Source organism: Podarcis liolepis (genome assembly GCF_965112155.1).
Source record: "Podarcis liolepis genome assembly, chromosome: 3".
Taxonomy (NCBI): Eukaryota; Metazoa; Chordata; class Lepidosauria; order Squamata; family Lacertidae; genus Podarcis; species Podarcis liolepis.
In genome coordinates this window covers 119,432,401-119,445,225 of record NC_139557.1, presented here as the reverse complement: position 1 = coordinate 119,445,225, position 12,825 = coordinate 119,432,401, and the positions used below count along the sequence as shown (strand labels likewise).

Sequence of the window (12,825 nt, the reverse complement as noted above, 5' to 3'; positions counted from 1 at the left end):
TAATCCTAAAGTCCAAGAGAGAAGTGTGAAGAGGAGCAGGAAGATGTAAAACAGGGTGAAAGCTAAGATGTACCAGCCTAAAGAACAAAGAGATTCAGAGGTCCGCTGAGAGTGGAGGAAGCATACCACTCTAAGGGTGAATCTACACACAGGGGGAGAAATGTCGGGAAATCTACTGTTGAGAAGTGGAACTGTTATTTTTTCAACTCTGAAGCACATTTTTTCAACCTCTGAAGAACATCTTTCATATGATGTATATGCTGTTCTAGATTCTCTGAATAAATCAAAATTATATCAAAACAGTCCACCAGGACTCTGAGTATGTAGCTGATGAAATCTTAGAACGTTGCTGCTCCTGACTGAAATGTTATCTCCTGCTCTCTCCCTGCCTTCTCTTGGCGACCTTTGGGGCTCCATTTGGCTTAAAAGCTGGCATTCGGCTTTGCTTTGCCACGTCAACTCATCCTGAGCCCTGAAGATCCTTCACCTATGCTTGGCAGTTCTCTCTTTGCTGCTCCTGGCTTCCCCAGGATTTTTAGGAAGTCGTTAGTCTGCACCAGGTGTCCTATTGTGAAGACCCAGTTTTCTGAGTTCATGTTCTCGGAGTTGTGCAATAGGGGCAGTACAGGATTTCTTTTGGTGTACTGACCTCCCCGCTGCACCAAGGATTCCCTGCCTGAGCGGCTTCCTGGGGACACCTAGTTTGGTTGTCCTAGGGGATTTTAACATCCAGATCTGCTGCAGTCATGTTTCAGAATGAAATAGCTTGGTTCAAATGAAAATTTTATGAGGAGGATACAATGCCCAGGGGATTTATCCCTCAGGTAAATAACTCACGCTTCACCTGTCCCCACCAGATTGCTGGATCCTTGCAGTTACCTGAAGGAAGAGCATTTTCACAGGCTCATATCCCAAAATTATTATTAGTTGTAGTCACAATAGCATCAAACAGTTCTTTGAAAAAAATATCCAAGTCAACCAATTGAAGAGGTTGAGTGGGCACATGCAGGGCAAGGAGATTTCAAAGGTGAATTGATGGACTCTTCAGCTTACTTGAAGGAAGGGCAATTTTCACATGTCTCCTCCTCCTCCTCTTCCTAACTCACCACCACCATATCTCCCAGACACCTTTTTCAAACAGGACTCAAGACAACTTTAAAAATAATTCAAAACTGGAGGGGCTCTGCTTCTCTGCTTCCTCCACCTGCCATTTCCCACTCTGCACCCCATAATAATTGGCCAGCCTGTCCTTCCCTTTCTCCTTTCCACCCTAGAAGATGACAAATCCCCCTTTCTCCTTCCCAACCCTGTTTCTGAAGCCGCTTCACTCTTCTGTTTAAAACCCCCTGGAGTCGCTGTCAGTATGGCTGTAGATTGGGGTTGATGGCATCCCCAGATCAGAAACATCCAAAGGGCAACAGGTTCAGGTCCAGTCCTGGTACTTTCAGGCCAAAGGTGCTTGGAACTGAAAGTGGGACACTTTGCATGGAATATATGGGAGCTATCTTAGATCCTGAGCTATCTAAACAAGGTGGAGGGGGGACGTTTTATGCCTCTGCACAACCATGCCTGCTGACACCTCCTTCTCATACAAGAAGTGAGGCATGCATGGCTTATGAGTTATAGAGAAACTAAAGCCTGTAATTGTACTCATCAGAGACTCAAGGACTACCCAGAAAAAAGGCTCTTCTAAATGCATCAAAAAACCTTTCCCACTAATTAGACGCTACATGCGCCAAATTTCTTGAGAGACTTGTGGAAGAGACAAATCTAAATATTATTTTTAAAAACGTATTCCACAGAGAGGTTAGGCTGGCCCGATTTTGGGTTCCGCCAGATTTTGTGTTGCGTTAAATTTGACAGAAGGAGCCTGTTGCTTTAACATCTCTAACCATGGTGTAGCTATTTGACACCTGGCAACAGAAAGAGAGAAAGTAACCCATGTTCCTGTCTCTACCTGGAACGGATGGGACATGTCTTGGTTGACTGAGTGGCTTAGAGGACTTGTAATGATGTTAATGGACTAATCTTGCTTCTTTTCTGCTCCTGTATACCCTGCTTAAATGCAATGCTTGCAAAATATGATGCGTAAAATGATGTCACGAATGATTCGGCCCCAGATTATAACACTGACATGAGAATACCAGCCCGTGCCTTGGGACGAGCCATAAGGCTGTCCAAAAGAAGAGGAGGGAATGAAGGAATGGGTTTCTGTGTAGTAAGTTTAAAACTGACTCACCCCCCTTTTTGTTTTTTCAAAAGAGAGCACTTTTAAGTGCGTAAAACTTGAGCTGTTGAGCAAAAACATAAACGAGCTCTCTCCTTTATCAGTCACGGCAAGGGATGGCCTTGGCTCTCTAAGGGAACAAAGAAAACACGTCAGAACTTTATCTTGAGTGCTGACCACAAAATACGCGCAAGACCAACATCCAGGAAAAACACCCAAAGCGTGTTCCTGGAGATTATGACATCTTCCCAGACAAGAGTAGGAAGAGGAAGATCCTTTTATGGTTGAGAGTACCAGAGCAGGAACATATGTGATGTCAACCTGCGTATACAAGTTGACGTGGCTGGGGAAGGGGGAGAGGATGCCTGGAGGATATATATACACTGCATGAAACTTGTCATTTCTTTGGACTTGCTGTGGACTTGATCACGCAACTGCCTTCTGCTATCCAGAGAGCAAAATAAACTCTTTCTTTGAACCAACTCGGTGTCATTTGACTTCCTTTCTCCTTTCCCGGAGCAACGCAGACCCAGTCGGTGAACTCCAATAAGGCTACACTGGCTGTATGCCAAGTTGGAAAAATGACAGTTTCACATCTCAGCAGTAGATTTCCCGACATTTCTCCCCGTTTGTTGATTCACCCTTAGAGTGGTGTGGTTCCTCCCCTCTCAGCGGACCTCTGAATGTCTTTGTTGTTTAGGCTGATACACCTTAGCTTTCATCCTGTTTTACATCTTCCTCCTCCTCACACTTCTCTCTCTTGGAGTTTTGCTCTATTTTGAGTGTTACGCTTGCATTACGAGTGTTATGCTGAGGACTGTCTTTTTTCCTATTTATTTTGCCTTTTTGTTTTTGAGGCACTGTTTTGGAATTGTTTTTCTGACTGTTTGAAACACAGTTCAGCTACTGATTGTGGGTTGGCAGTACATTGTTGATTGTTTTCACTTTATGAAACAATGCTCTCATTAGATAGTAAAATTCATGTTAAATTGATGTTTTAGGCGTTGTTTTTAAAAGTCTGGAATGGATTGATCCATTTTGCATTCATTTCTATGGGAAAGGGCACCTTAGTTTTGGAACGCACTTCCGGAACGGATTAAGTTATATGTATAGCCATTCAGCTAAATACCCACCATTTAAATCTTAAAAGAGTGAGCTCTGTTGCCATAGAGAGGAATGGATGTGCATTCTCTTATCTCACCCGACTGGATGCCATGGGATCCTAGGATGAAGAATTCTGCCTGGTAGGCACATGTGCATGCAATTATGCCTAATATACTGTAATGAGTGGGCTTTGTGGAGTTAGTTTCTGTAAAAGCCTGGGCTACTTCCCATCCTGTAATTCTGTGGCTGGAGGGGCCTAGAATCTATAAGAGGCAATTTCCAGATCTGGTCTGGTCAGTTTATTAACTCCAAAATTCAAAGACCTGTGAATTTGGAAGGATGGCTATATTTCAATTGGCATACTTTTTCAAAGAGTGCAACTCAGTTTGGTTACCATTTAAAGGGAAACTGAACAGAATTTCTTCTCCCTCTCATTCCACCCTCCATATTTTGTCACTCTTCATTTTCCACATTGTGGTCCAGTCCTACTCGCTAGACTGTTTTGAGAGATCCTCGCCTCCTTTTAGTTTTCCTTTGTAATGATGTCTTAGGCCTCTGCACAACCATGCCTGCTGACACCTCCGTCTCATGGATGTAAGGTGCCATTTTGGCTTCACTAGCAAGAACACTCATGCTTAGAAATGAAAAACAGAGGGGAAAAGGCTTTTGGATGTGCTTTTATTGCAAGGCACAAGCTCATGTAAGCCTTGAAAATGTTGCTTTTTCAATCTGGATGCTTTGGAGAAGAAGTCCCTAGCTAGGGATCAAGCGGGATCCAGTGGCTCTCAAAGAGAGGGAGCATCTTCCACTTTTCAAAGGCATCTATCACTCCTCCCGTCTAAAATGTAGAAACCAGCAACAAAAAGACAACAGTTAACTCAGTTTCATAGGAACGCGATCATGCTTAAGACACGAAAACACAAAGCAAGGCATGTTGGACCACAAGAAAGATTTCATGATAATAAGCCATTGGGTAGGGATAGGTCTGTTTCAGTTTTTCAATTCCAGTAACTATGAATTACATAGATTCACCTTTCAATGAGAATTGAACCCAATCTCTTGCCCATCCTTAGCCTTGGGGGACTTTCTTTTCTAGGTACAATTAAATATGTCACAGAATAGTGAGCAAGCTTTCAAGGTCTCCAATATTCTCCTGCAGACTGGATGTTATGCACGGCAGGGATTTCTTGTCTTTGTGGCCCTGAGGAAGAGTTCTGGGTTAACAGGAAGCTTGCTCACCAGTTTGTGACAATGTTTTGAGAAACAGGAGAGATACTGGCACCCTAGGATTCCTTCAGTCCAGTTGCTAATTTCTCTGCCAGGACCCAAGACAAAAGTCTACTGCCTCAAGTTCTTTAATTAAAAGATAAAATAAGAATGAATCTGCTTGGAACTGAAAGTGGGAGATTTGCATGGAATGTATGGGATGTGAAACTGAGGTAATCTTAGACGGGGGAGGGCAGGACACCACACAGAGTAAGTGCACAGCATCTGTTAAAGCTGCAGAATAGACATCCCTTAGGCACTGAGATAAACAATGGATGAAGGTGCACAACAAATTAAATGTGCCCATACGGTGTGGTTTAGGCATTTGGCAAAGGAGATCTGGCCTAAGCTCAGAGGGCGAAGGGGCCAAAGACAGCTGGACCAGCCATGAGGCAGGTGAGGACCCTGCTTCTGCTGGCAGAAGCCCCTCAGACTATAAACCCATTGGTGCCCCTCCTGCCCCGCTGGTTCTGCCTGTGGTGAAAGAACTCAGCACCATCTTGCTTAAAATGGGCAACAATAGAAGTGCCGCTTTTGTGCCTGCAATCAACAGGGTATGGTGTGTGTCAGCGGCAGATCAGGCCATGGCAGGAGGATCAGGAAGATGGGCTTAGGAGCCTTGCTGGCGGAATGGCCAAGCAGCAATTAGCATTTTGCATCAAGCGGTAAAATGGGATGTGCAACCCTTGGCTGATTCTGGCATAGGTATTTTATTTTTATTTTTGCAATGGAGCAATTGAGCTTGCAGGCAAAGGATGATCAGTTTGGGGGACGCTGAATTGGGTACTTAAAATGATCAATCCAGGGGGTAATGGGAGAGGGGTAGGAGGTGTAATTCTCTTTTGGTAAGCTGAAATTACCTTTGGCAACAGGGAGAATTATAAATACACCTTCCAATCCTTTTATAATTATTGGGACAACGTGTAGGGTAGCAAGTACCATTGGCATTATGGCATTGCCTTCTATTCTTTGGTTCCTGGTACTGTGAAGATCCTGTACAAAGAGAGAAACAAACATAACTGTCCACTGGGGAGAAGGAAGTTAAATCACAACTGGATGAAAGAGAGGAACAACTCCACAGCCCTTTGAACAGGAGTGGCTATGTGACTCTCTGGGTGCTGTGACATCCCAACTCCTACCCCCCACCCCACCCCTTGCCACTGGCCACTGGTGTTTTCCACCCTTGCTACATTCACAAGGAGAAAAGGTAAATGTGCTTATCCAGATATTTGCTCATGAGTTGAGGGTTTCAGTCCACGAAACACGACAGCAAGAAGTGAGGCACACATGGCTTATAAGTTATAGAGAAACTAAAGCCTGGAACTGAAGCCATCAGAGCCCAAGGACTACCCAGAATAAAAGGCTCTATATTACATCAAGAAACATTTCCCCACTAATTAGATACTATATACCCCAAATTTATTGGCAGACTTGTGGAATAGACAAATCAAAATTTTATTTTGTAAAACATATTCCATAAATTTGCATAGAATTCCATAAAATCTAACCAAACTGAGCAAAGAAGAGGCTGCTTTTGTTTTTCCTTACCAGTTTTAGATGCAAAGCCATTTTACATATATTAAAAAAAGGTAAAGGACAGTTTTGACAGTTAATTCCAGTTGCAGACAACTCTGGGGTTGTGTGCTCATCCCGCTTTACAAGCTGAGGGAGCCGGCGTTTGACCACAGACAGCTTCCGGGTCACATGGCCAGCATGACTAAGCTGTTTACCTTCCCGCCAGAGTGGTACCTATTTATCTACTTGCACTTTGATGTGCTTTCGAATTGCTAGGTTGGCAGGACCAGGGACCGAGCAATGGGAGCTCACCCCGTCGTTGGGATTCAAACCGCCAACCTTCTGATCGGCAAGCCCAAGAGGCTCAGTGGTTTAAACCACAGGGTCACCCATGTCCTTTTTTCCTTATAATACTGTGCCATAATGAAGACAACATGTGAACATCAAAGTACAGCCGTCCTCTGAAAGTCAGCTCTCCCTCCAAGTAATGTGTTTAAAAAATGTACCTGAAAAAGTGTAATTTCATGACAATAGCATGAAAATATAGGTTATAATAGGGGAAATTGCATAGCAGTTATGGGCATAATGGGGGAAATTCAGCAACACAGTGCATATTTTCCCTAGTAGACACGCTTTGGTAGGCAATTTTGTCGGATATATACATTTTTTATGCAAAGAATTCCCACTAAAGAGATTACCACTAAAGAAACATCTCTAGCAAGAAAAGTGAGCTTCCTTTGCAAGGCCACAGAAGAGCAACTGTACTCCTCTCCCTCCTCCAACCCATAATAGGCTGGCAGGTGTCCCTCTGCTTTCTTCCTCTCCATCCCTTACCCGGGGAAGCCAGGAGCAGCAAACAGAGAACTGCCAAGCACAGGTGAAGGATCTTCATGGCTCAGGATGAATTGTGGTGGCAAAGCCAGCTTTTCAGTCAAATGGAGCCCCAAAGCTTGCCAAGAGAGGGCTGGGAGGGAGAAGTAGATTTCATAATTTTAATTTCTTTGGGACATTGTGACTTAGGCTGACGTGGACGAGAATGTTGCCAAAATCACGTGCCTCTGCAAAGGCATTCCTGCATTCTGTCAGTCATACCAGTTTCCACAGAAGATCACAAACATTCAGGTGTGCTGTATTCATGTTTCAGAGGGAGATAGCTTGAATCAAATGAAACATTTATGAGGAGGATGCAATGCCCCACATAGGCAGCGCTAGGGGGATGTATCCCTCAGGTAAATGACACACCCCTCACCTGTCCCCAAAACATTGCTGGACCCTTGCGGTTACGTGAAGGAAGGGGACTTTTCACATGCTCGCCTCCTACAATGATTATTCTTAGTAGTAGCCCGTGCTCCCCCCCCCTAAAAAATGTTTAGGGTTACTCTCATTTTCCTACTCATGCTGAAATACTGCTCCTCAATCTGGCCAAACTTAGATTCACAAAATGTTTAGGGGTATGCGTTACCCCTGCATCCCCCCCCCCCCCGGAAATAGCACTGGTAGTAGTAATAGCTTCAAACAGTTCTTCCAAAAAAGAGAGATTCAAGTCCACTGATTGAAGAGGTTGAGTGGGACATGCAGGGCAAGGAGATTTCAAAGGTGAAACGATGGACTCTTTGCTTACTTGAAGGAAGGGCAATCTTCACATGCTCTCTTGTCCTTTTTCTCATTCTTGCAATCATCATCATCATCATCACCATCATCATCCTTTTTCCTTTTTTAACTAGACTTAACTGTCAGGGGTCCTTTACATTTACCTTTTAATCCTCAGCTATTCAAACAAGATGGAGGGGAGAAGATCACAGTGAGCAAATGCCCAGCAGCTATTGAAGTTTTAGGATGGACAGTTATGGTGATCCCTTTCCACTGAGATAAACAATAGATGAAACTGAATATTAATCTAAACAATCAAATACCATGTGATTTAAGGATTAGACCATGTGGATCTGGCAAAACCTCACAGAGCAAAGCAACCAAAGACAGGGCTGATCCCAGAGCCTTGAGGCAGGTGAGGACGCTGCTCCAGGTGGCAGAAGCCCCCAACCAGGCAGAATGCCCATGGGTGCCCCTCCTGCCCTGCTGCTTCTGCCAGTGGAGGAGAAGCACCAGCATCATCAGCACTGATTTTGGAAAATATCACGGCCATTTAGGGCAGTACGGGAAGTGCCGCCCTAGGCTGATTCTGCCATAGGTGTCTTTTGCAATTGACAAGGTATGAAAACAACTGGCTGTGCAACCAATTAAGCTTGCAATCAAAGGACGATGTATTCAGGGACCACTTAAGTAATTGACGCTTTGTGTAAGGAATGGAACAGGTAGCTAGTACTCACTGCTCTATCAAAATGACATTCTGTGTAATAAAAAGGTTGCATTAGAGATACTTTGTACTGCCAGTGGTTGTTTAATTAATGAAAAACCTAATTAAGACAACTGTAAATCTTGCAGGCTGTATAATTAACCTACATAATGACTATAATGAGTTTTGTTTTGGTTATTTCTGTTTCTGAAGGAATAGAATGGCTCTAAGACATGGATGGGAAGATGGAGGGAGGAGAGATGAGTTTGTATCGATGCAGTTTTTACATAATGGATGAAATAATAAAGTTTTAATGGAAAACTCAAATGGATATAGCAGACAAATGCTATATTAAAGGAGGTTAAACTGGAATCAGATAAATGATCATCAACTTGTAAAGAAACCTGTTGTTCATGTTAGCAGGCATCATAAAAGTTTTCCAAGTTTTACGTAATGAAACTATTTTCTCAGTTCACTGGCTCCCTTTGCCTAAATCCGAGAAGGGATGTTCATTTAGGGTGGTAGCCTAAAGCTACTCAGATCAGAGGCTCCTGAAAATGATTGATCCAAAAAATGCTACAAGAGGGGCATGGTGCGGGGAGGAGAAATGATACTTTCCTCTGGACACTTGCTTGATTCTCATTCGCCAAGCAGAAGTTCCCTTCTGCAACAATTATACAGTGGTGGACAGCTCCCAATGTCAGTGAAGACAGCAGGACATCATCAACAGGAGGCAGATATAATCGGTTTGTAACAGGCCAAATCCTGTGTAGAGGGAGCACAAATACCATGGTCCACAAGTGAAAGGAAAGTTGATTCAGAAGAGCAAGAAACGGAGGCACAACTTCATAGGCCCCCCTAAAATAAATCTTGGCTGGACCCTTGCGGTTACCTGAACGAAGAGCACCTTTCACAACAATAATTGGCCAGCCTGTCCTTTTCCTTCTCCTTTCCACCGTAGAGGATGACTAAGCCATTTACTTAATTACTTACTTACTTATTTACTTACTTAAGGTAAAGGGACCCCTGACCATTACGTCCAGTCATGGCCGACTCTGGGGCTGTGGCGCTCATCTCGCTTTATTGGCATACAGCTTCCGGGTCATGTGGCCAGCATGACTAAGCCACTTCTGGCAAACCAGAGCAGCTCATGGAAACACCGTTTACCTTTCCACCAGAGTGGTACCTATTTATCTACTTTTCTTTGACGTGCTTTCGAACTGCTAGGTTGGCAGGAGCAGGGACCGAGCAACGGGAGCTCATCCCGTTGCAGGGATTCGAACCACCGACCTTCTGATCAGCGAAGCCAAGATAACAAAGAGAAAGAGAGCTCAAAGTCTGTTCTGGTAGAGGGTTTAGGCTCATGGTCAGAGGAAGTAGAGCTTGAAGGGTTAGAGAGAAAACCCATAGCAGACCTTTGGGACCAGAGTCTTGAGAGAAGCCTAGCCAGAAAGAACAGTACTGAGAGGAAATTTCCCGTATTTTGTTAATTTATTGATAATTCTCACTCACACAATATGCCACTCAAAAATATAAGAAACCCTGTGAGGGAAACAACTTATGAAAGCTCTGAAGGAGAGGAGAATGGAAATGCTCAGAGAGTAGAGCAGAGTTTAGAAAATGTAACTAATATCAAACCTGAGGCAGGAGATCCAAACTTCACTGAAGGATTTGTAAAATGGAAGTTAGAACAAGAATATAAATTGGAATTAGAAAAGATTAGATCTGCACAAGAAATAGAAAGAATTAAAGCTGAGAGCGAAAGACTTAAGGCTGAGAAGGAGAGTGAAAGACTTAATAAGGCTGAGCAGGAGAGCGAAAGAATTAGGGCTGAAAGTGAGAGCGAAAGAATGCAATTTCAGTTGGAAATGAGGAAACTGGAATTAGCAGCTATGGAGAATCAAAATAATAGTAATAACACCAGTAGTCCAACTCAAGTGAAGTTAGATTTAAAGCGCTTTCCTGAGTTTAAGGAAAAAGATTGCCCTGAGGCTTTCATTATACCATTTGAAAGAGCTTGTCAAGACTTTCAAGTGAAAGATGAGGACAAGATGACGATCCTTAGAGCCAGGATCAGTGGGTCATTAGCTGTAATTTATTCTCAAATGTCGGAGACCGATTAAAATATCTTATAAAGGAAAGACACCCTCCATCACTTCAAGAAGCTGCTAACTTAGTTGACCAAATAAACGAAATAAGGGACCATAGGTTTGATGAACCAAGTTTTGGCGGGAAAGTGTGGGGGACTAACAGAAATAAATTCCAACAAGCAAAGGGAAACCCCTCTTCAGAGAAAGACAAGGGAGATAGGCCATTGTCAAAAGGGCAAAATGACAAGGCCCAAGCCAACGCCAGTCTCACTGAGGAGAAAGGATGGAAAACAAACTATACAAATCCCAAAGGAGTTCAATGCTGGGGATGTGGAAAATTTGGCCACAAAAGATTTAATTGTAGATCTGGAGGAGAAAAGTCTGGTAATATAAGCCCTCAGAGAAGAACCTTTTGTATCAAAGAAGCTGAGGAGAGCCAAGCTAGTCAGGACAGGCCGAAGCCTGCTGAAGTAGTGGAGGCTAAAGTGGCACATTGCTATGCTATAAAACAAGATAATCTTCTTTTTAAAAATGCTGGGGAAGATATTTGGATTGAAGGGAAGAGATTTCTGGGGTTAAAAGACACCGGGTCTCAGGTCACTATTGTCCACCCAGAGATCATCTGTCCCACCAAAATAATTCCAGGGAAAGTTATGGAATTAAAAGGAATTTCTAAACACCCTGAGGTATTACCAGTTGCAGAAATCCATATTAAATTCCAAGATTGGTCAGGGAAGTGGCAGGTTGCTCTTTCTGAGGAGATTCCTACCACTGTGCTGATCGGATGGGATCTCTTAGAGCATGTACAGAGTTCTTTTGTAGTTACTCGCTCCAAGGGGGGTCAACCGTCACCCGATGCTGAGGGGAATGCTACTGTTGCCCAAGGAGACAGAGCATTGTAAAAAGCCAAAAACATAGTTTTGCCCAAGAACAGAAAGAAGATGCTGATTTAGTTAATTGTTTTGAGGCAGACAAATCAGATGAAGCCGATATAACATGCTGGGAAGGGAGAGGGGAGCAATTGTGCAATCTACAAGAAATAAAGATAGCTCCTACATTAACCCTTAATCAGCAGGTGGAGGTTAAGCAGATCCTACAAGATTATAAAGACATTTTCAGTAACACTCCAGGCAGAGCTATAAAGGAGTTATACATCATATCGACACTGGGGATGCTAAGCCTATTGCTGTCAACCCCTACAGAATAACTGGAGAGTATGTGGGGAAAGTTAGCAATGAGGTAAGGGCGATGCTGAAGGCAGGGATGATAATGAAGGGGTGAAGGTCAGGATGACCAATGGAGAGCCAGGCTAAGGACCTCTAAAGCCATTTAAGAACCTCTGACACCATTTTAGAGAGCAAACTAGAAGCTAAAAGCATAAAGTCATTTTAGAAAGCTAAAGACTATTTCTCTTTCTCATGTTTGTCACTTTGCCACCTTTTGCAGAGGCAGCAAGCATGCAAGCTTGTGGGTGCAGCTAGCTTGCCCCTGCAGGAAGTTTGCCAGTTGAGGTTAAGCCATTTCTGAGAAACGACCCCTGACAAAGGCAAGTAGCAGGATGTTTGCTGACCGCCAGGCTCCAGATATAACGCTTAGGTGTGAAGTTGCTAAACCACAAGGACATTTCTTGGAAGCGGGGGGTTCAGGGGCACTTCCTGGAACTATTAAAGAGGTTAAGTAGATTATAAGCCAGTAGCGCCACCTAGTGGAATAGGCAACTTGGAACCGAAAGGACACACCAAATTTATTCATTGGTTGAGCTTTAATGAATATGTATCAATGACCATAGGAAATTGTCAATCATTGGCTAAAGGGATGCCAAGGGGCTGAACTATGCTTTGCAAGAAGGTATATGAGTTAGCTACCCCCAAGGAGGGGTGGGCATTCTTCATTTTCCTGAATGCACCCTATTTGCTTTTTGTCGGACAAAAATCCAAATAAAAAAACTTTTTCTTTAAGAAACTTTGCTGCCTGATTTTTACATTCCTGGTCTGAATACCGATGTCCCTTTCATTTCTGGTGCCAAAAGTGACTCGGATCAGAAGGACTTTAAGTGTCCTCAGAGACCAGGAGGCAGCTCCCTTGCCCTCTGGGCAGAGACAGGGGAGGGCCAACAGACCTCCTGGCTTCCAAGTGCACACCGAACCTTTTCTTCGGAGGGGGGCAGAAGGCAACTTGACCCTCTTGCTGTATCCTGGGACAGAGGACAACGGATTTGAAGAGCCGAGGTTGGGAGGACAGGGCAGAGAACAGCCGGCTGGGGTGAGTACATGGCAACAAGCCCTGAGGGGATAGGAAATCCTCCTTTTAATTAAGGAGAAGGGAGATCC

The 12,825-nt window shown here is 43.8% G+C and overlaps 1 long non-coding RNA gene across 1 annotated transcript; it reads right to left on the bottom strand.

The window, feature by feature from the left end:
- Positions 1–4,007: 4,007 nt before the first annotated feature.
- Positions 4,008–11,751, bottom strand: LOC310702883. Its single transcript, XR_014523743.1, has 3 exons — positions 11,189–11,751; positions 5,458–5,590; positions 4,008–4,169 (listed from the first exon to the last, which is right to left on the bottom strand). It is a non-coding gene; the product is annotated as an uncharacterized lncRNA (long non-coding RNA).
- Positions 11,752–12,825: the final 1,074 nt, after the last annotated feature.